The sequence below is a fragment of the Aquarana catesbeiana genome, linkage group LG01, assembly GCF_042186555.1.
Source record: "Aquarana catesbeiana isolate 2022-GZ linkage group LG01, ASM4218655v1, whole genome shotgun sequence".
NCBI classification, from domain to species: Eukaryota; Metazoa; Chordata; class Amphibia; order Anura; family Ranidae; genus Aquarana; species Aquarana catesbeiana.
The window spans coordinates 957,950,425-957,973,129 of NC_133324.1; the positions used below are offsets into that span (position 1 = coordinate 957,950,425).

General features: G+C 40.9%; 1 pseudogene; it reads right to left on the reverse strand.

Moving 5' to 3' along the window:
* Positions 1–18,661: 18,661 nt before the first annotated feature.
* Positions 18,662–20,113, reverse strand: LOC141128513 (legumain pseudogene; annotated as a pseudogene).
* Positions 20,114–22,705: the final 2,592 nt, after the last annotated feature.

Here is a 22,705-nt window from a genome sequence, read left to right on the forward strand (position 1 = left end):
TAGACTGAGCCGCAATATGCAAGATATATACATAATCTATACAGCTTATACTATTGCCATTTTTTGATTTTATTTAGATTGTGATACATTTCCCTGAAGAAGACATTTTCTCTGAATTGAGCACGTTGAAAAGCGTTGGCATTTCACTACTCGACACCACGGTTTCTCATCTGTGGTGATTGTATCGGGTAGTGTTATGTATCACTTCCGCCAATGCACTTTTATACTATCTTACTATGTGTTATCTTTAATTACTCTATTTACCTTTTTGATATTATACAACATATATATTTTAATATAAATTTACAATAAACATTTACTTTTATAATCTTTAGTCTTCATTGCCTTAAAAATCCCTTTAGAGGTTTATGTAGCTTTTTCATCTGCAAACTTATTCTTCTTAATCTAATTTATCGTGACATGGCACTATATACTTAATTCTCGTATCCACAGCACCTCTCTGTGGTGATACAATCCACAATCATCAAAAATAAAGAAAAATCTAATCATGCCATCATTCATTCACAGCACCCGCTGTCACAATTTTTTAAAAAATGCGGCTGAGCGGGGCTCCACCCACCCGGCCACGTCATCCATTCACAGAGTTCAGTGAATGGGGAAAAAAAATACAACTACCGTCATCCATTGCAGATGTTGCCTTGTAGTTCTTAATGAATTACCAGGGTGATTGTAAACGCTCTAGTAGTTCATTGATCCTTCCTGTGATTCTGTACTTGCCTGCCCATATGAGATACAAGCAGACAGATACACTGACAGTCTGCAGGAGCCTTGTATTGCTGTTAACCTTTGAGCTCGATTGAAGCTCTTAACCTTATCTGCTGCTGTCTCTAATTGGAAAGTGTGGATATGCATGCAGATAAAAGTAACTCTCTGAGACATGCTCACAGCAGGATTACTTCTTACACTTCTGATTTATTCAAGGCGGTGCTAATGTTTTATACACAAAAATACGTCATTGCTATGTTAGTCTAATAGGTACGACTCATTGGTTAAGATAGAAAAGAAGATGGAGAATCTTCATAACGAGGTTTGGCTGTCCTTGGTTTTATCTTCAGTTCCGCGTTCTTCTGATGTGTGGGATGTAGGGGGTACTCGCCATCTTGAGAAAATATAGGAACAGAGCAAACCTGTAATACTTATATAATGAGTAAGGAGAAAAATATGTATGCACATAAGAAAATAGACATTTTCAGATAATAATCTACTTCACATTCCTTCACATTGCACCCGTAATATGATCGAAAGGTGCAATGCTACAGGCTCCTAAATAAAAAAAAAAAAAAAAAAAAGAATGCATATTTGTTTTACCTACAAAAAGATGTGCATTTATTTTTTATAAACTTTTTCGATCAGAAACTCAAAGGAGACGGAGAGACAGGAGGCCACATTTCCAGGCAGAAGAGGAGCAGCACCTCTTATTAGACATCCACACATCCTTCCATGTCTAGTCAGTGATGTCATAGTACACGCCGGGCACACTGTCACCAGTGGAGTTGCTAGGTGGCAAAAAGACCAGGGGCTTCAACCCAAAGTCTAAGGCTGGCGTGGGGTTTTTTGGCTGGGCAGTGGGGTGTCACCTGCCTGACAGGCATTGACCTACCTGACCAGGAGACTTCATGTGTCCTGCAGCAGCAGCTCAGCCATGGTGTATGGTGCGCGCCCATCATCACAACAGGCAGGGAGTGGACTCAGAGGAGAGCTGAGCAGGGATCTCACAGTGGCGTGGCGGCCGCATTGTAATTCCTGCCTTCTGGAGCCTGCAGCGCCTATGACGGACGTCACACGTCCCGCAGTCTCACCATTGGACCAGTGGGACGTCCATCAGTGCTGCAGGCTCCAGAAGACGGGACCTGCTATGTGACTCGGCGGCGCTTGGGATAAGATCGGTCCCCGCTCAGCGGCGCTATTATTAGAACTGTGCCCACTCGAGACCCGGGGCTTTTTGGGGACCCACTCGGGGCTTCAGCCATGGTGAGCCCACTGCCTGTCACTATGGTGAAGGAAGATAACCAAGAACCAGACCAATGATTATTTTCTTTCACACTGGGGTGGTTTTCAGACATTTTAGTGCTAGAAAAGGCCTCTAAAAGTAGTGCCTGAAAACTGCCTCCCATTCATTACTGTGTGTCTTTTCACACCGGGGTGGTGCACTTGTGGGACGTTAGGAAAAGTCCTGCAAGCAGCATCTTTGGGGTGGTTTGGGAGCGCTGTATTTAGTGCTCCCAAAACGCCCCGCCCATTGAAATGAATGGGCAGCAGTTTCAATGCGCCTAAAAAGAGCTTTGAAAGTGCCATAAAACTGGACTTTTACTTTTTTTCTTTTAAGGTAAAAATAGCCCCCACTAGTGGCCGAAAAGTGCCACAAAAATCAGCGGCACTTTAGCGCTAACGTTCTGGCGCTGCAGTGTGAAAGTACTCTTAATGATCAAGGATTGATATTGTGTTGTTTGGGTTAACAGACCCTGTATATATGGGAATGAGAGATATAGAGATAGAGAAATATATATATACACTCTGATTTACTAAAACTGAAGAGTACAAAATCTGGAGAAGCTGTGCATGGTAGCCAATCGGCTTCCAATTTCAGCTTCTTCAATTAAAGCTTTAACAAAAAAAAAAACTGGAAGCCAATTGGTCTCTATGCAGAGCTTCACCAGGTTTTGCATGCTCCAGTTTTAGTAAATCCCCCTGTGTCTGCAAAGAGAGAGATGGGGGTCTCTGCAGGGTCATTGGCGGGCATCTCACACCCCATACACCGGGTCTGACCTTACAATAGTTTACAATTCTGAAAACTCTTCTGTGCCTGTCACTAAAATGCTGTAAAATCCTCTCCATGTTTTATTTCTCTGAGATGTAGAAGATCACCAGAGGTGCCGACACACCCGAGGAAGGTCTAGCTGATTAATGAATGTGGATCACCCCGCCCGTACCAGGTGAGACCTAAGACCCTTCCCCCACACAGGATCACAGAATAGAACACCGAGGATAATCCAGGAGTCCAACCAGCCAACTTACTCTAAACTTCTAGATTTGCCGTCTTCATGTATTTGTTCCGATCTACAACCCATTACCCCGATCTGCAACCCATCACCCCGATCTGCAACCCATTACCCCGATCATACTGGAAGTAATGGTGGGACGCGGCATGTTTCTTGTGGAAAGTTGTCCATGAATTGGTTGAAAATTTAAAAAGCGATCAGCAGGAGGTTTTGCTCACCAGAAGAACATGAATTTGGGTTCTGAATTGGCACACAATGTTGCACAGAAGTAATGTAATAACAGAAAAAAGCCTTCTAAGATACTTGCAGGGAAAGTCAAATAATGATTAAAGGATAAGTTCACCTTTTTAAGAAAAAAAAAAAAACAGTAAATACACTTTTTTTTACTTGCAAAAAAAGTGCATTTAATTTTTTTTTTTTTTGTTTTTTTGTTTTTAGGATCATCAGATCTCTGGTACAATGTCAGGCTCCTGCAGACTGTCAGTGTAGAAACTGTCTGTATTGGAGATATGGGGAGACATTTCATTCCAGGAAGAATCAATGAATTACAAGGATGTTCACCAGCTCCCCCCTCATATTGCATTGGGAACTACAAGCCGTCATCTGAAAAGGCTTTCCATACTTGTAGTCTCTTCATTCACAGTACTCTGAAGGGCTGGGCCGTGTATATGGGGGGGGGGGGGGCAGTTTTCTTAGATCAAGATTTTATAAATCATCCAAGAGAGAATGACATAAAAGGGTTAATCTGTGAAAGGGAGGAGTTGGCTAATAGGAGAAGTCATGTGATTAGTGAGTGGGAAGGGCTGGAACACATTCATTGGTTGGTATTGGTCATGTGATGAGTGGGCGGGGTCAGTGCTGACTATATCTGGGTGGAGAGGAGAAGCAGTCAGCCATTTGTGTGTTGAGAGAGAGGTGTGCTGTGTGGTGGAGAGGGGATTATACTGAAATACAATAACATTTGAAGCTTCTTGTAGGGAAAAATCTTGATTGATATATCAGCACAGAGATGATCTTAATCTCAGTACAGGGAGAGAACCAACTTGTATATCAGTACAGGGAGATTTCTATATCAGAGACAGAGCTCAGTGCAGGGAAATCATTCATAAATAGGACTTGGTTGTCTCTTATGAGCTTCTAATAAGAGAAGATCCATAAAGTCCAGTGTTCTGTGTAGGGAGCCACTGATACAAAAGTTGTATTTGGAAGGAGATCCTGATAGAAATGTTCTTGTATGTGAATGTAACAATCACCCAGCGTGTGTATAGAGCTCTATGGGCTGTGCAAACTCTAATTTGGTTGAGGGTTCAGTCTCAAAAAGCAATCCACCTTGTATGAAGTTGGGGAATGAGGGATAGATTTTTTTTTTTTTTCTCTGTCCCCTCTTGTATTTTTGCAATAACAGTGCAGCAATGCCTTCAGTATACAATTTCCTTTACATTCTGGTCAGAGTAATTCTTAACTGGAAACCAGAAATGAAGTAAATACAAAGCAACGTCAGAATACGCACTGCAGGCTCTTCCCATATAGTGATTGGTTTTATCCTTAGCTGGGTGATGGGCTCATTGTGTTCCAAATTGCTCCCCCCCCCCCCCCCGCCGCTCATTGATCCCTGCCCCCTCTACTTCTCACCATCATATCATTATATTGTGTCCAGGAGCTCCAATAATGTGGAATACACTTGGTGACATCACCTCTTTGGTAACAGACATTGCTTCCTTTTAATAATTGTATGGGGTAGAAACATTAGATCCCTTATTAGTGTTGGTGTCAGGAATTGCTCCGTCACTGATCACCAATGGAGTGAAATGACATGATACAGACACTGGAAGTTTAGTCTACCCGGTCTTACTCAAGATGTCTCACCACCATGTCTAATGACCCCGCCCAAGAATATATTCATGTTTAATACTTTGTACCATCAGACACTCCAGCATGTCCAGGTTCTGATCTATTGAAGGTACACAGGATTTTATTATAATTATTATGGATCTTCATCATACTACACACACCCAAATATCTTCATCTAAATAAAATAGTAGGTTGCCCCGTTCATGTGAAGAAGCCCTTACCTAGGACAATATTACTCTAATCTCTAATACTGATATAGGAAAGTAAATGGTAAGGAATGCAGCATTGTAAGGAATATTCACCATCCTTTTTTTTTTTTTTTTTTTTTATTTTCCCTGACTATCAATGTACAGCCCAGGGGGTATAGAATATACCTAGTACATGCAGGACAAGTCTGTGTTCAGTACAACCAGGGCACAGAGTATATACAATGCAGAACAGTGGAAGGCAAACGTTCCATATCATATACTGTGTATACCAAAAAGTTCAGCACGATCTGTAAAGCTCAACCTATTAAAAAAAAAAAAAAATGCCTTACAGAAACAATGGTTATCCAACACCCAGAGTGGGTGAGGGGAAACCTTTTATGCTTGTTAGGTAGGAACCAATAAGTCTACCCAGCGCAGCTGTCGAATATATGCAATGTATCTCTTTCCATTGTGTGTCTTTGGAAATCAACCAGCATTCTGGCAAATTATCAAAGGAGCTTCAAAGTCTCAAATACAGACCCAGGTAATAACCATAAAACACGCACACTCATCTCCCACCAGATGTCAAGGATGCACACCCATGGTAACCTAATACCTGGAGCAAGATCCTTGATTGGAGGTGAAAAGCTTATTATAAGGAATATAAAACCAACTGCCAAAGTTACTACAGCCTGCAATACCACTGGCCACAGATGGAGGCCCTCACCGGAATCTATCTGGTTGAACACACACAGGAAGATATAATTCTTGCATACAATCTGAGGAATCGCAAATGCGTGGGATTTACCTGGCTGCTCCCACAGCCCTTAGAGTGCATCAAACTATTCTGTGAGATAGAATGCTTACATTATTACTTCTCTCACTGTCCAAACACACAGATCCCTGTCTGATCATACAGGCCCTGCCTGGTATCACACACCACTTGCACATTCAGGGAGTGGTACTGCTTGTGATTATGAAAGTCAACTTCTCTTTACCTGGGGGCCAGCATGTATACAGTCAGTGGCCCCCCAGGACCATTGGTAGCCTCCTTCACATCATTCCACCCATCTTCAGTTTTGTGCAAAGTGGATAAACCTGTGACACAAGGGCAAGAATGGAATTAATGACCTTCATACACACCCTGGACACAGTTAGCTGATCCCAAGTATAGTGCCAGTGGTAGTTTGGAAGCTGCCACACCCCAAGATGTAAAGAGAAACCAGCAACTTCACTATCCCTGGTACTGTGTGGCTTCAGGCTGTAGATGGGGCACATTTCTCCTCAGAGCCCATACACATACATAATTACTTCTCTCTGCAAGCGGAATCTAGAATGGATGTCAGAGTTCCGCATGTTTTCCAAATAGGCTTGAGACGTGAAGTGACGTGGTTGATGGAAGACAACAGCAGCGTAGGCTTCTTCCTCCAGTGCTTCATCTGCAAAGGCTCCAGCTACTATAGTGACCCCTAGCACCATGACATCCTTATAAATTAGAGGATTCAGAGCCTCAACATCATTATGCTGCACCACTTCTATTCACAGGTTCTTGTGAAGTTGACAGATAGGAAGTGAAAATGTGCACTCGGGCAATAAGTACGGCCATGACACGGGTGTGCACATGTGTGCTGCAGACCATTGCTCTACAAGTGGAGTAATATCAGGCTAAAAGTAAAAAAAAAAAAAAAAAAAAAAAATTTAGGTACTTAGCAGACATTAGTGTCATTCTCAAATCTACAGGCTCATTCTCCTTAACCTCCCTGGCGGTATGATTATTTCGGATTTTAGGTGCTGAAAGCGGTACCATTATTTTGCATGTAAATTTGGCGTTTTATATTGTAGGTCTGTAAATCTTAACAATAACACACTTAAATCTGTCCAAACAAGAGTCTAGTAGATATCCCGGGTATGATAAAGTTTGAAACACAAAAACATAAATTATAATATAATAAATAAAAATAAATAATTAAAATAAATTTCCCCACAATTCACTATCGCTCAATTCTGCAAGTGTTCTAATTTATTATCGCTGTTTTCTAGATGGTCTAAAGCCACTTTTGACGTAAAGGGACACTTTTTGGTTGCTATGGACAATCTCCAGTTTCCAGGCAGAAAGAACAGTGTATATCATGTAAAACTGCATGCAGGGCATGGGCCAGAGCACTGGGGACAAAAGGGATGTGAAATCATTTCATACAGTACTGTAATCTGTAAGATTACAGTACTGTATGTGTTATGATTTTGACAGTTTTTTGAATTTGCCGCCAGGCTCCGCCCCGTGCGTCGCGCCGCTCGCAGGGAACGGAGCCTGGCACAGAGAGGCTTCGGAGGAGGACGGAGCCCTCGGACACTGCGGGGGACATCGCAGGATCCCGGGGACAAGGTAAGTAACGCCGCCCCAGGATCCTGCAATGCGATCCCGAGTGTGGCTCGGGGTTACCGCTAATGGGACTGAATTTTAACCCCGAGCCACACTCGGGAAAACCGCCAGGGAGGTTAAAGGGTTCACATACACAAACATCTGACCGCTGTTCTCTTCCCCCTTCTCTCCTAAAAATGAGCAACATTTTCTCCTTTTCCTTGACTTAGTAAAGCCCCAACTAAACTATATAGACTGGATAAGGACTACATGCCTGTCAGTTCTTTATTTCCATCTGTGCTCTTGTTAATGAGAGAGGTCAAAGGTGGCAGGTTGTGGGCAATGCAAGGCATGATCTGCTTTGTATCATTACTAATGTGTGAATACATAAGTACATGTAAAGTACTGGGCTATCAGCTTAGTTCGGGTGGCACATCCAACCTCGGTTATGTGACTTCTGGGGATCAGCAGCTGATGGAACTCTGGCTCCCTCTCCTGTCAGCTCCCAAGAATCATTACTCAAGGCAGATGCTATGTGGGATGCAACATGATGATCCTGGCAGCTTCATCCTTGGGGAAGCAGATAAACCATATCTTATGACTAAATATGGTCTCCACAATTTCTTAGCTTCTCTGCATGGCCTTTGTTGTACCTGAGCTAATGCTTGTCCTGGAGGTGCCCAGTTGCAGCCATCAGCCACGTCCTCTGTGGGTAACCTGCATCCCCTAGAAAAGAAAACAAAACAGATACTGGTCTTGATTTACGGGGACCTTAGTGCCCACCAAACAGTTTTATGTGTCAGGTCTATTCACAAATCAACACTCTCCAAACTTCTACTAACACAAAATTATCAGAAGGTGCCCAAAGGGTGGCGCTAAATAGCTGAAAAACCAGGTAGTACGTCAGTACGTTCATTTTTGTTGGCCGACAATTCCTTGCCATTTGTATGCAAGACAAGTTTAGGCCAACGCCCTTCAGTCAAAAGTCTATGGTTTTGTTGGCCAACAATCCGATCGTGTGTACGAGGCTTTAGACTGTGGCTTCTGTGTGCAGTAGGAGGATGTCTGCCGGAGGTCTGCAATGCTGGGTCTAAGTGTCCCGGGACTCCCAGGTCCCCTGGGCTGTCTCTGATGGTGTCTGCTCACCTGAGATCGCACCCCCTAAGGCACTATGCAGTATGTACCATGGTGTTTTTAATCTATATCGGCACACATCTGTTTACAGGGTGAAAAGGTGCGTGTTATACGCCAATAAATACAGTAGGCTCTTCAAAATGTATTACACCTCATAAATCTCTGCAGGATTATTATCAGAATGTTAATTAAATAATAAAGATTCATTGATTGGTTAAAGTGACCTTACCTTAATGTGGTGGGGATTCAGCTGTGAAGAAGTCAGATTAGTTTCTCTGAGTATTCGGATCCACCGCCGATCACCACCGCACAACGTCACCAAATCTCCAGCTATGCTGTAGTAGATGAGTATACCGGAATCTCTGGAAGTAGAGTCACTGATCAGAGGAGGGAGAGGCCCGCTTTATACAAGGGAGATGGGAGGGGAAGGCAGAGAATGAAGGCTTTCCATTCCAACCAATGGAAATGTATAAATAACCCCGGATTGTTCTTGCTGATTTGCATATAAACAGTTTTTTTAGAGAACAGGTGATGAGATTAAACATGCTGAAACCCAAATACCTTAAAACTTTACTGACTTTTAAAATTGGGTGTCCTTGGGAGACATTAGTCCCCTTTTTTTTTTTTTTTTTTTTTGGGTGGAATTGTGACACTTTTTGGGTGTCCTTAGGGGATATTAGGCCTGTTTTTTTTAGGGGTAATTGTGCCGTGGAAGCAAATCTTGAACACCAAATGTCCACTCGATCACAATTCAGATTCTTGAATGCTCTGTGTTGTACCTGGATTTGGGCACAAGTGGTACAGTATGAAATCGGTGTGAACAGCCAGGGTAGAGAAGAATATCCTGAATCACCAAACTACTACTTTACTACTGATTACTTAGAAGTTTTAAGGCCACATGGAAATGACACACAAGACATGGAGCTTAAAAGTAAAGATATATAGATATATATAAAATATATATATATATATATATAGATATAGATATATAGATATATCTATATCTATATATCTATATCTATAGATATAGATATATCTATAGATATAGATATATAGATATAGATATATCTATATATATTAAAAAAAAAAACATGCATGCATATTCATGAGGTTCAGAGACATACGGATATATGAGTGTTTGACACTGAGATTACTGATCAACTTACCAAGTAGACAGCTGCCATCAAATGTTCTCTTAAAATTTTCATAAAACTAAGACTGTCATAGTTTATGGGCATTGTGTACAGATCCAGGGAAACCGGTCACCACATCGCCGATCAACGTTCGGGTGTGTCACACCACCTAAATGTTCATGGAAAGATATCCCTTTCTATTCCAATAGATGTGCTCCTTGTGACTGGGTGCCAATAGGGGTACAATCGATCCATTACATTTGGGAGGGCATGTAGATGTAGTTCAGTGCAATGGAACTAAAGCCCTGTAGCACCCTTCCCAGCTTTCTTGAAAAATATGCCTGCAACATTCCGACCACATCACCGGCTACTATCCAGTAGGAGACCTTTCCCAGAAAAAGTACAGTAAGCAATTTAGCCATGCTGGATATTGCATGACTCCACTGGATGGTGGTCTCTGACACGACACACAGCCTCGATGTACAGTAGGAGACTGAACTTTTGCAGAGCTTCAGCCTCAGTAAAGCCATCTATAAGTGTGTTCTGGAAAATGCCTTGGAGCCATGAAGACCACTCTTCTCCACCTAACACGTCTTATTAGGAGGTTGAATTGCTGGAAATTGTATTCAGACAACTCCATGGCTGATTTTTTCCCATAAATACAATCACCCTCAGAGCATCAGGAAATACCGCTTGTGAAACCACAGAATTGTGTGTTTTCTTTTTTTTTTTTTTTTTTTTACTGCATGTGATAATCTATGCAAATGAGTCACGTGACCTTATTATCACATGCAGTAACCTTTTAGTGAATTGACCCTTATATGATTCTTCGTGGTACTCGGCATATAGGCCTCCAGTGTAGGTATGTAAGTTTTTTTGTAGCCATTGTACCACAGCTGATTGTTCCGTTTTTTTTAGAACTCAGTCATCATCTGCTTGCTAACAAAACCAAAGAAACATTTGCCCGTGGGACTTGTACAAGAGTGGTGCTCATTAATGGATACAACAAGGTTCTATAAAAGTGCAAATTTTATTAGAATTTAACAACATACCTGACCTTTTGAATATCTGGCATACCCCTATGCTGGGGGTTTGTGCTTTTTTTTTTTTTTTTTTTTTTTTTTATAATTGATGTATCCACATTGGCATTAAGGACACATTAGTACAACAACAACTCGGCTGCCCACCCACCCTCAGCTCTCGACGGGGGGGGGGGGGACTTTTGTTATGCTGGATTTCAGCCTCAGGATCCAGTTGAAATTGTTCCACATAGCCTTTGATCAACTTTTTTTCTGGCTTTGGGTCTGCAGTTAGGCAGATTTTACCTGTGATTTCATCGCTATATGTACACTTATACCAACGTGGGCTCTGTCCTGCAAAATGCATGGAGACTGCAGCTTCAGCAATACAACAGTGTTTATTAATTAGTCTGATATTCAGAATGTACTTTTGGTGAACAATTTGATTTTATTCTGCTTTTTTTTATATGCAGATATATACATATTACTGTAAATCAAAAAGAAAAATCAAGAAATGTGTTAAGTGAAAAACTAAAAAGAAAAAACTAAGGTGCTGCTGCAGCCTGAAATGTGAGACAACCCCCACCTCAATAACTATACAAAACAAAAAGCTGCGCTGCTAATACATGAACGTGATCATAATGATAACAACCAACGCTGAAAAAAACATGCAAAAACAATAAACAAATGAATTGGCGATAAAAATAGCTGGGAAACTAGAATCTCACAAATAAAATGATGTAATAAATGATGGTGACTAAGGATTCAATATCCAGAAAGATTATAAGTCCATATAATCAGAAAAAAAGGAGTCCTTATGGGTACAGAAATTCTGCTGGTAAAGGGAGAAAAGAACACCTTTCTTCAAGTGGTGTGAGGCATGCAAAGATGGTCTCCCTAGGGAGAGTGATGTTACAGGGAGATCCTCCACCTCAAATAAATCAGCCCCTTACCGAATCCATAGATCTCCTGTCACAGAGATCATGCACGCAGGTGGCTGTGTCCCCCAGCCACTGGGTCTCTGCTGGGATGTAATTCACAGGTCACCGCTCCAGGAGATCAACTTAATGTGTTACCGCTCCCAATCCACAGATAAACATGAAAAGGAAATGCTCCATAGCGTAATACAGTTAAAACACGTTTATTAAAAAAATTAGAAATGCACTTACAGTGTGTGCAGGTATAAGATCGTGAATAAAATCAATGTGCGCTGGCTGGCTCTCAGCTGCTACCCGTCCACTTCCGGGATCAGCGTGGTATGTTGGTGACGTCAGCACGCCGCTCCTCCCTACGCCGTTTCGACAAATCTGTCTTCTTCCTGGGGTACATATTACTATTTTTCTATGTTAAATTCTAATACAATTTGTATTTTTTATATAACTTTGTTGTACCTATTAGTGAGCACCACTCTTTCAAAAGTCCCACGGGCAAATGTTTCTTTGGTTTTGTTAGACAGTTTTTGGGTCTGAGAGCTGCTCATGTCTGAATATATGGAGGCTTTCTCTTCATCATCTGCTCCCTCCCTTTGACATGCTGTAATCTCCAACCTTCCACAGAGTGTAGTTGGACAGGTAGAAGGATTGCCCAAATGTCATACATATGTTGCAGTTCTGATCCTTTGCCAGGTATTGCAAGTTTCATCGGGGATACCATGGATATTTCCATATTGTCAAATTCCTCCACCCTCGCAAGACCGGGCCTCACGGTAGTCAATTACATTCTGTACAAACAGGTATGCAGATGGCTATGCCCCTTTCCTCTTGATGTTATGATCTGCATTGGTACTCCCATGTGCCCAACATGATCATCAGTACTGAGGGATGTTGATTTTGCGTAGCGCTAGTTGGAGCCATTTACATTACGCCAGTCCCAAGCCTTTGGCAGGCTATTTATAGAGAGGTATTTATGTGGCCCTGGGTATGTCCTAACTACAGTCTTGTAGCCACGTTGCCTGGGTTGTAGTATGGCACATCTCTTGGAAAATACTGTATATATAAAAAAGTTATTAGAAATAGAAAAATCCATAAATTGCTCAAATATGAAATCAGTCTTAGATTGGGTATAATTATAGAAAACAGGTCACCAACTGGTGTCACCTCCTGGGCAAACATGAAGTGGTTTTGGGTCTTGAAGGCCATACCAGAACTCCCAATGATGTTGGAATGGGATGAAATGTAGGAAGACATACTGACTTCTTCATCATAAATGTCTTTTTACTTGTTCTTTTGCATAATCTTCAATGCCATCCTCTTATCTGTAAATAGGGAATGTTCAGTATAGATTTATTACAACTTTTGTGTGAATAATGTGTAACATAAAATGAATCAAATAAAAACATCTTAAACACAAAATATTTTGTCACACCTAACTGTTTCTGTGTCCTTCAATATCACTAATCTGTATCCTCCACCACTGTTTTTTTTTTTTATGACGGGTAGGCAACCTTGGCACTCCAGCTGTGGTGAAACTACAAATCCCATCATTCCTCTGCCTCTAGGAGTCATGCCTGTGATTGTCAGGGTCTTGCAATGTCTCATGGGACTTGTAGTTTCAAAACAGCTGGCGGGCCGAGGTTGCCTACCCCTGCTTTATGAGGTGAAATTTCTCCCCTAAGTCTATCTTCTACAGGCTCTGTGATGATGAGGAGACAAGTCCATTCAGGAGGATCTCCACATCATGAGCATCGGAAGCCTTTTTGATCTGGATAAAGAGAAGACAATGTTTGGCTCCTATTAAAATAACTCCTATGCATATTTCCTTAATAGAACAAAACACACCATATAATAAAACACATAATTCAATATTAAAATAGGGTTTCATGGCTGGGGTGGGGGTAAAAAGAAAATCATGGTGTTACCACCCAGCCAGATGGGGCTGTACACATGCCATGGCCTGGGCATCTTTACCTCAGAAGTACAAGAATGATAGGTGTCATCGCCTGTCAAGCTTGCCCATTGAGTTTAATGGGGCCGCACTGCAACTGCAAGTCAGACACTCAGCTCACAGTTGTCCAACTAAAAGAGCTTCCTCTCACTTCTTGTATCTCCAGGGGCGAAGTTGAAGATAAATTCCCCCAAAAGGACTGACAGGAGTTTTACCCTCTTAACAACTCATACTGTAACTATATCCAGAACTAAGAACTAATTTGGCCATATGTATACCTTAATGTTTTTACATTTGGTATAATCAGAGAGCACAGATCACCAACAGGAGCCAGTTTTTGGGCAAACACAAAGTAGTAAGTGGTCTTGAAGATAATATTGCAGCATCTGATGATGTTGGGATGAGACAAAAGAAAGAAATGCTGAACTCTCAGAGGAAACACTCCTGACTGGTTCTATTTTTATCCATGAACTTCAAAGCTATTCTTTAACCTGTGAAAAAAAAAAAAACTTAAATCAAGAATTGGAAAATTTTAGCTGATAATTTTTGTATGTTCACTTGCAAATCATAAGAATTTTAATAAGATCTGCTGCTCCTGGATTGATGTATTATATAAAGCTAAACCTCAGCCTTACCAGCAATCAGCTGGCACATTTCAGTACTGGAGAGGTGCCTGTAGAGCTCCTACTCTTTCACTGCACACTGTGAGATTTTCACAATGTGCGTTAGAAGCTTCAGTAAGTAAGATAGAAACCCGCCTCACTTTCTGTCTGGAGGACATCTAGCATTGTTAGCATTACATCCTTCCCAGCCTGACTGCTCCTAGGTGGTTCCTTGTATTTTTTATTTTTGATATTTTTATAGAACTATATATGTATAGAGATGTAATAAATTCTGGCATTGGGCCATATTCTTTGATTGCATATACCTGCTATTCTAAATTAAGATTGTTGATCTTGGATTCTATTTTATGTTCTTTTTAATTTAGAGTAAGTCTACAATTAGCTCTTGCAAAAAAAAGTCTAATATTGCACATACATTTTTGTAGAGAATACTTTTTTTTTTTTTTTTTTTTTTATCCATTGAAAATATGTTTATTGAGATTTTCAACAATATGCAGAGAAATGAGGAACACATAAGATATAAAACAAAAATAAGGAACAAAAAGAAGCACATAACCAGAGTAAATGTACTTCTACATCCAGAATTGTGAGAAACTTAAAATGGTTAGATTAATTCACTGGCCTGTTTTCTCTGTTCATTTGCCAAGAATACTCTTCCAAACCCATGTTTTCCAAGTTCCTTCCCCATGATGAAGTACCTCCTGTATGTCCTGGCTGTTGTAGTTCTTGTAATTTAGAAGGTGAACATTCTATCCAGAAGAACTTCCACATAATGGTCAACAGAGGCTGGGAGCATGGATAAATCACAGACTAGTAAAATGTCATCAATACTGGCCTTCCACTTGGGGGTGAGCGCTGGAGCACGTTAAAGAAAGAGAGACTAAAAGTCAGCTATTGGATTTTTTTTTTTTTTTACCGACTTGAGTACCACTTTATAATAGGTCCCAAATCAGACAGCAGGTGTATAATATGTATTGTCTTGTCTCTCTGGCACATTGGAGAAAATCTTTTTTTCCCAACAAACCAGAGGGTGGAGGAGAACATGTTTGTGTCTGTGTCCCTCTGACATATTAGGAAAAACGTTTTTCCCAGCAAGCTAAAGGGAGGCAGGCAAAATATTTTCTAGAATCACCAGTGACAGGAAGACAACAAAATAGCCAAATCCTTGGTCTTCTGCAAGCTTTAAAAAACAAACAAAACAAAAGCCCTGACCAGAACACTGGTGACCCCAAGTATTTCTTTGTACATCTTGCAATGCAGCTCTCAGGAAATGTGTTCCACTTTTCATTTAGTACTTTTCCCAAATCTCTGGATCCTTGTGGGATGTCTAATTTTCTTTTAAGGTTGCATGGAGACACATGCAGGTTCTTTTTTAGATCTTGAGGTTTTTGCTTGGATGCTGGTTGTATTGCTCACACCGACTTGTGTGACAAGTAGAGATGTGACAGGTGCCTATTACCGTGATCTCTCTAACACTGATCTGCTGTCTTATTTGAGTGTAAAAGATATTTAGCAACCAAGCACCTGTCAACATCAGAACACTCGTAACATTGTCCGCACCTTACATACAGGACTGATGACTTGGCTTGTTACATGTGGTAGTCTGAACCTCTTATGATATCTCCTTAAGTCATTTTTCACACTGTAAATGTTCTGTCCCGATGATAAAAGGAAAGTGTTCTCTGTAGAGTGTTTTCCAGCAAGATTGGCTTTGTTCACCCAATATATACCTTGAACCTCATTTCTTTCTTTTTCTGTCAAAGCGAATGCTGCTACTTGTTTCATCGATATCTATCCAACTTGACCCTAATAATTGTACAAGGTACTGTGTGCTCGAAAGTGATATATATTGGTGGTCCACTTTCTCTTCCCACTCCTACACAGTCATATTCTTGACCACCCCTGGTCCCTGCAGATGTTGAAGTACCAAAACAGCTTCTACATTATATATAATGTCCAGCTTGACCCTCAAATCCAATATTTGGTAATTTTGGGCTTTACCAATAGCTTTATGAAAGGGCTTCTTTGCTGCCTCCAGAAGCCTGTGGCATGTGGCAGGAGTTCTGGAGATGATCATTGAGGATTCAAACCTTTTACCGACAATTGTTGGATATGCTTCTCATTTTCTTTGGTACAGTGAAACCTTGGTTTGCAAGCATAATTTGTTCCAGAAACATGCTTGTAATCCAAAGAACTTTTTATATCTGTAGCGCCCACCTACTTAGGTGTGTGCTAAAAGGTTAGAGAGGTTTAGAGATGAGTGTAAATTTCAAGCGTTACCCTGTTTGGTATAGGCCTGGCTGGGTTTGATTTATTGGGGAGGAATGATAGTGTAGGATGAGGGGGGGGTGTGACCACCTGCATTCTGCTAAGGTGACACCTAGTCTGACCAGTGAGAGGTGCTGGAGGACAGGTTGATTTGATACAGGATGTAGTTGGTGGTATAGGTCACCCTTAGCCTAACAGGCCTATATAACTGGGTCACATGCTTCCTGGAGCTTCGTGCTTGCTGATGGGAAGAGGACAGCAAAGGAGTACAGAATGTAGCCGCTGATAAGGTTAAAGAACTCTCCCCTTTTGGGGAGAGGAACCTGCCTTAACAGGAGGAGGGATGGAGGAAACAACTGCGGGAACCTGCAACATCTAAAAGGAGAGGCTGCTACCCCCAACAGAAAAAAGGAATTGGGAGAGGACCTTCTTTTGGCAAACATGGGTGGTCGCTCAAATGTACACGTGAGTGCATACCCATAGAAGCAGTTATCTTCATAGGCTGAGGGTGCCGGTCCGGGAACTCTATTCAGAGTATTGTTCTTGGGATTTAAATTGAAGATTCTGTGTCGGTTGGGAAGTAGTGGTGAACAGGAGGGAGAAGATGTGCAGTCCATTACAGGAACCAAGTGAATAAGGCAGCTCATATTTCTAAAAGTATTTGTTTTACATTCTTTCTGCAACGTGATATGGGAAAGAATAAAGTTATTGTTCTTTTTGTTCAAGACTGTTTGCTGTGTGATAAATGCAGGGGAGTGGGGGGGGGGGGTAATGGAACCAACTGGGAGAAAGGAATGAACTACCCAGCAGCTGCTACGGGGGTAGTGCGCTTCATATCAAAGCATTTTTTTTTTTTACAGGGTATAAAAGAGAAGAGAGGCACCTCCTAAGTGTAGCAATAAGTTGCTAAACGTTGTACCTTCATTAAATGTATTCTTACACTTAGAGGCTCCTCTATGCTTTTTTTATACTCCAGTTTTGACATGACGCTACTCTTATATCAAGACATCGCTTGAATATCAATTAAGGGACAGATGGGTACTAACAACGTTGTTTTTTTTTTTTTCCATTGACACCGTGGATTTATTAAAGGTTTACACAAAAAAAAATGGATTCATCTTTTCGATGTCCTTAAAGTTTACGTATAAATATTTATGGTCCATAAAATATAAAAACCAGCCCAGGCACTCAACCTCCTGATTATAGTTTAAAAATGTTAGGCTGCATTCACCTCTGAGCAGAGTGACTTTCATGCAGATTTTCTAGCGTTTTGTTTTTTCAGCATTTCAAAAATGTTTTTCTGTTATGTGCAGGCGTTATGAGCTCAGTGTTCTGACAAGTGGCAATTGAAAAGCAGTTTTTTTTTGATCCTTCTCTTCCTGGTTTTGCTGTGTGCTTGTTCTCTCAAGCTCTTCCGTGTGCCTTTCCCTGCATTTCTCCAAGTCTGGTGAACACGTCTATCAAGGATGGTTTCCTGCCATGAGCAGCAGCTGCATTACTAATGCTGGAGGAAGAAGAGAAAGAAAGCCCAGATACTGGGTCCATCCTGTTAATGGAAATAGAGAACCGCTAGGCTAGTTCTGGGCAATGTATAATCTCAATACGCATGAGGAGAAATTCTATGATTATAGACGGATGTTCATCTCCTCATCAGCACAAAGCTTGTAATGTATTAACACCGTCACAGAGCTCTCTGGTTGCTATAACCAAGTCCAGCATTTTTCTAGCAACCTCCTCCACCCCATTCACCTTTTGTTTGCGACAGCTGAAAGTAAACTACAAGGGTGGGCATGCTAGCTGACATTGTCCATGTGCATCAACATTTTTTGGAATATATCAGCCACCACCCCTATCCCCAGCTGCTAGACTAGTGAATATCCCATCCAGAAGAAGAATGGGGCCATGGATAAAGATCTTTTGCTATGACACGGTTAGCCGCACAGCAGACAGAGTTCTAACAAGATGAACCGGCACAGAGGATAGAGTGTCCACAGAATTGCCACTCCAGCCTCATTGCCACCTCAGTTCATACAGGAGAGAAGTGTACTTGTTCCTGACAGCTACAGAAATCAATCATCCAGATGAAAATTGTGCCATAGGATCAAGGGAATTCATTGGTAGTGTCTGGAACTCTCAATAATCCATCAGATTGCTTATTCTATTACCTACCAAAAACAAATATTCCCTACAGTTTTGATGAGTTGCTTTGGTTAATCTCTCAGCATTTGCAGCGACATGACACTTTTTCCTTTGAAACAATATTCTATAGGTGGAAAGAATACACTGAGTTAAGGTGTTTTTTTATTTTTATTTTTTTTTAAATTTTTTTTTTGTTATTTTCTATTTGAATGAGGCTTTCTCATTTTTCTTTTCAAATGTATACACCTCAACACCCTGCCTCCATACCCTTCCCCATAACCTCCTACCACCCCCCGCATAAACACACACCTTGCAGGAATTGTACTTGCAGTGCACCCATTTATTTTTTTGGTTTAATTTTTTTTTTTTTGAAAATAGTATACAAAACACCCTCCAAGGAAATACCCAACCTGGTGAGCCTTTAAATAGTAACATTAGAACATATCACACAGAGTATACAGGTTTACTAATTCCTTTTTATCAAGGCTTTGGCTTCCTGTAAGACCTTTATCCTGGTCCGTACATCCCGGGCCTCATGAAGTGATAAGCAAATTAGCTGACGAGTTTCGGCAACAGCCTTAGTTGTAGCATGTGAGGGCCCACTGTTTTAGCTCTACCCTGGAACTGGCTCACCTTCAGCTTGGAAATAGTGTGGTTCCCATACAGCATCACATGACTGGTATTGGTGTGTTGCTTCACCAGTAAAAACTGTTTGTGTAAGTGTCTTATTGGATAGATCCTCCACTTCTTAGTCCTCTGTCCAGCTGAGGCTGTAAAGATAGCAGAGGTTTGTGTCTCGCTTCTTGCCATAATAACAGGTGTAAGAGGACTTGTAGGGGTTGGTGACTGTGGTAGAGTAAATGTCAATGTTGTTGGGTACGTGACTTATGATGCATAGAACCATCTTTTTGTACTTCTTGTCATACATGTACTGAATGGTCTTGTTCAGTTCCTTTGAAGTGGAGGTCATCACTGGGAAAGGCCAGCAGACCTGGAGCTCTGTAATTAGTGAAGTACATAAAGATATGGTTCTTAGATCTACCCTTAATCACCTTCCCAGATCCTTTTCCCTTCACCGCCTCTGCGTCACCTCTCAGAACCAGAAAGTTGTCAGGAGTGAGGAACTTATTTGTGTAGTCCTTCAGCACTTCTGCATGCACGCCTTTTCTGTTCCAGTTTATAATGATTCCTTTGGCTGTATTCTCTTCTGTATCTGGGGTATCGTCATACACTACCACCACGATCTGCTCTTCATGGATGCCTTTCTGCTTGACAATTTGATAAGCGTGGCACACTTCAGCCTGATGTCGTCTATAGTTGTACCGGCCATTGGAACTGGCCACCAGGACCACCTACTGCTTCCCCCTATCTTCTGGGTCATTGATGGGCATGGATGTGGCCAGGACAGCGAGGCTGATTTGTTTCGCTGGAAGCATCTTGGATGAAGTAACAGGACCCTGCTCCCCTCCGGAGGTATGCGGTCCAGGTTTTATCATGGTGATGAGACCACAGATTGTGACTTCAACAAAATAAAAATGGAGACATGGATGGATGGGGGAGTTTGCTTTGAATACATACTTGGTATTCCTAATATTGCTTATCAGCGAGTAAATACAGTGGCTAACGTGTTTCGGTGAATAGTCTTGACCACAGCACACACATAAATGAAAACAGAATGTGTGTGTGTGTGTGTATATATATATATATATATATATATATATATATATATATATATATATATATATATATATATATATATATATATATGCACTTATCTATCAAAAGTCATTTAAGAAAAAGGTCCACATCATAACGATATATACCTAGAGGCATTTTGGTTTGGAGGTTAAGTAGCCACCACACCTCCAGCTCAAGGAGCTTGTGGTGGAGATAATTTTAGCTCTTTCTAAACCCAGGACAACAAAAGATGCCATATTGCCACAATGGACGTATTTAAAGTGTTTAGGAACATTAGACACATTTTTGTTATTACTATATGAGGCACCATGGAAATGTTTGCTAATCCTCGTTCTAAGAGGTCTCCAAAGTGCATCCCACATATTGTTTATTACACAGTGTACAATCCACAGCATTGACAAGGCTACTAGTGCCACCATTACTAAAGTCGTGAATCAAGAATTATTTTCCAGTGGCACAAGAAACTTTTCTATGCTGTTTAGAATGTTTGTTATAAAAAGGGCAAGTGTTATCACAAATATATGAACTTGTGTTATGTAACTGACAAGTTGACTCAAAAAATGAAGATCTCATATTTAACCACCTCAATACTGGGAACTTACACCCCTTTCCTGCCCAGACCATTTTTAAGCTTTCAGTGCTGTCACACTTTCAATGACAATTGTGCGGTCATGCTACACTGTATCAATGTGAAATTTTTTTATCATTTTCTTCACACAAATAGAGCTTTCTTTTGGTGGTAATCACTTCTGGGTTTTTTGTTTTTATTTTTTTGTTTTTTTCAAAAAAAAGATTGACAATTTTGAAGAAAAAAAAGTTTTTCTTCGGAGAAATGTTGGCTAAGACCCCATACACAATATTAGTTTTTCTGCAGATTTTTTTCTTCAGATTTACTAAAACCATATATTGTGAGGGTCAAACCTTAAGAGTTTCAATTTTTATGCAATTAGGCAGGCCGTTGAACAAAAAACAGAAAAAAAAGGGGCACACCAGCCTTGTGCATTATCCTTTGATATATTTATTAAGAAGAAAACATAATTTAAAGCTACTCAAAGGTAGAGAGAAAATCACACTTGTAACAGTCTTTGGCTTGTGACAATCCATGTACTGATGGCAGTCTCCAGATCCTAAAGAGAGGACGTACAAACCGCTACTGGCTGACACGTTTCGAAGGTTAACCTTCTTCCTCTAGGCCGTTGAACTTCATGGTTTTGGTAAATCTGAAGACAGAAATCTGCAGAAAATCTAATAGTGTGTATGGGGCTTAAGAGACATGTGGTCTGGGAAATTCCAAATGTCATTGTTGACACTTATTTAGGTTTTTGTAATCAGCTATTTTGATCGAATGTTTGTATAGGTGTGACCATAAGTGTTTAAAATTAAGACTTGGCTAAGAAAGAAGCGATAAGATGCTGACGGTTGATATCAAGAAGATGGTTAAAGGTCAGTTAGGAAAATCCCATCTCCCTTGATTTGTGTCCAATAGTTTAGAGAGACAAAATTATGTGTATAAAAAAAATGAATGTTTTAGTCTTGTTTCATCACATTGCATTAGGCTGTGGTCCGATGATATTGTTCTAAATAAACCATATACAGATTACAAAAGCTGATTTGGCGTTGATGTCCGTCCTTGAAAGACTAACTTAACATAACCATGTCCTTTTATAGCATCGGGACTGAAACAGGCTAGGAGACAAAATGCCACCCAATGTGTCAGCACAGCGGCTAGCAAATCTGCAGCCCACTGACACAATAGGAGCCAAATCCTTGTCAATAGATATTTTGTTATGTTTTTAACAGCCAAACTCCTATGAGTAGGCAGTCACAAGTTATGGACTGTTAATCACTGGATGTGAAAGAACATTTGTTTCTACTTCTCTTCTGATGGCTGTGAGCAGCACCAACCAAAAGAGCAGCCCTGTCTTTGCCAGAGGCCAGACGAAATACCCTATCAATGTTCCACATGTCATATTGACATTCTTTTAATCCGGAAGCAATGATATTGAATTCATTGTCAAATCCTTTCTCAGTAGAACAGTTTCGTCTGGCTCTGACAAATTCTCCTATTAGTATGGATCACACAATGTGTGCCAGGTGGAAGCTGGAAGCCAATAAAAATGGGGAATTACCGGCACACTCCTTTGCAATAAGTGTGGGTATGGATGCTGTTTGACACACTGTCCCCCCACCAGGGTTGCCACATCTTCCCTTTAATCCAGGACACACATTAATTACACAGGTTCTGTGGCTGATTAAGGTGGTAATTAAACTAACTGGTTGCCTTATCTGCATTAAATCAGCCTCAGAACCTGTGTAATTCATACAGTGGGGTAAAAAAGTATTTAGTGAGCGACCAATTGTGCAAGTTCTCCCACTTAAAAAGATGAGAG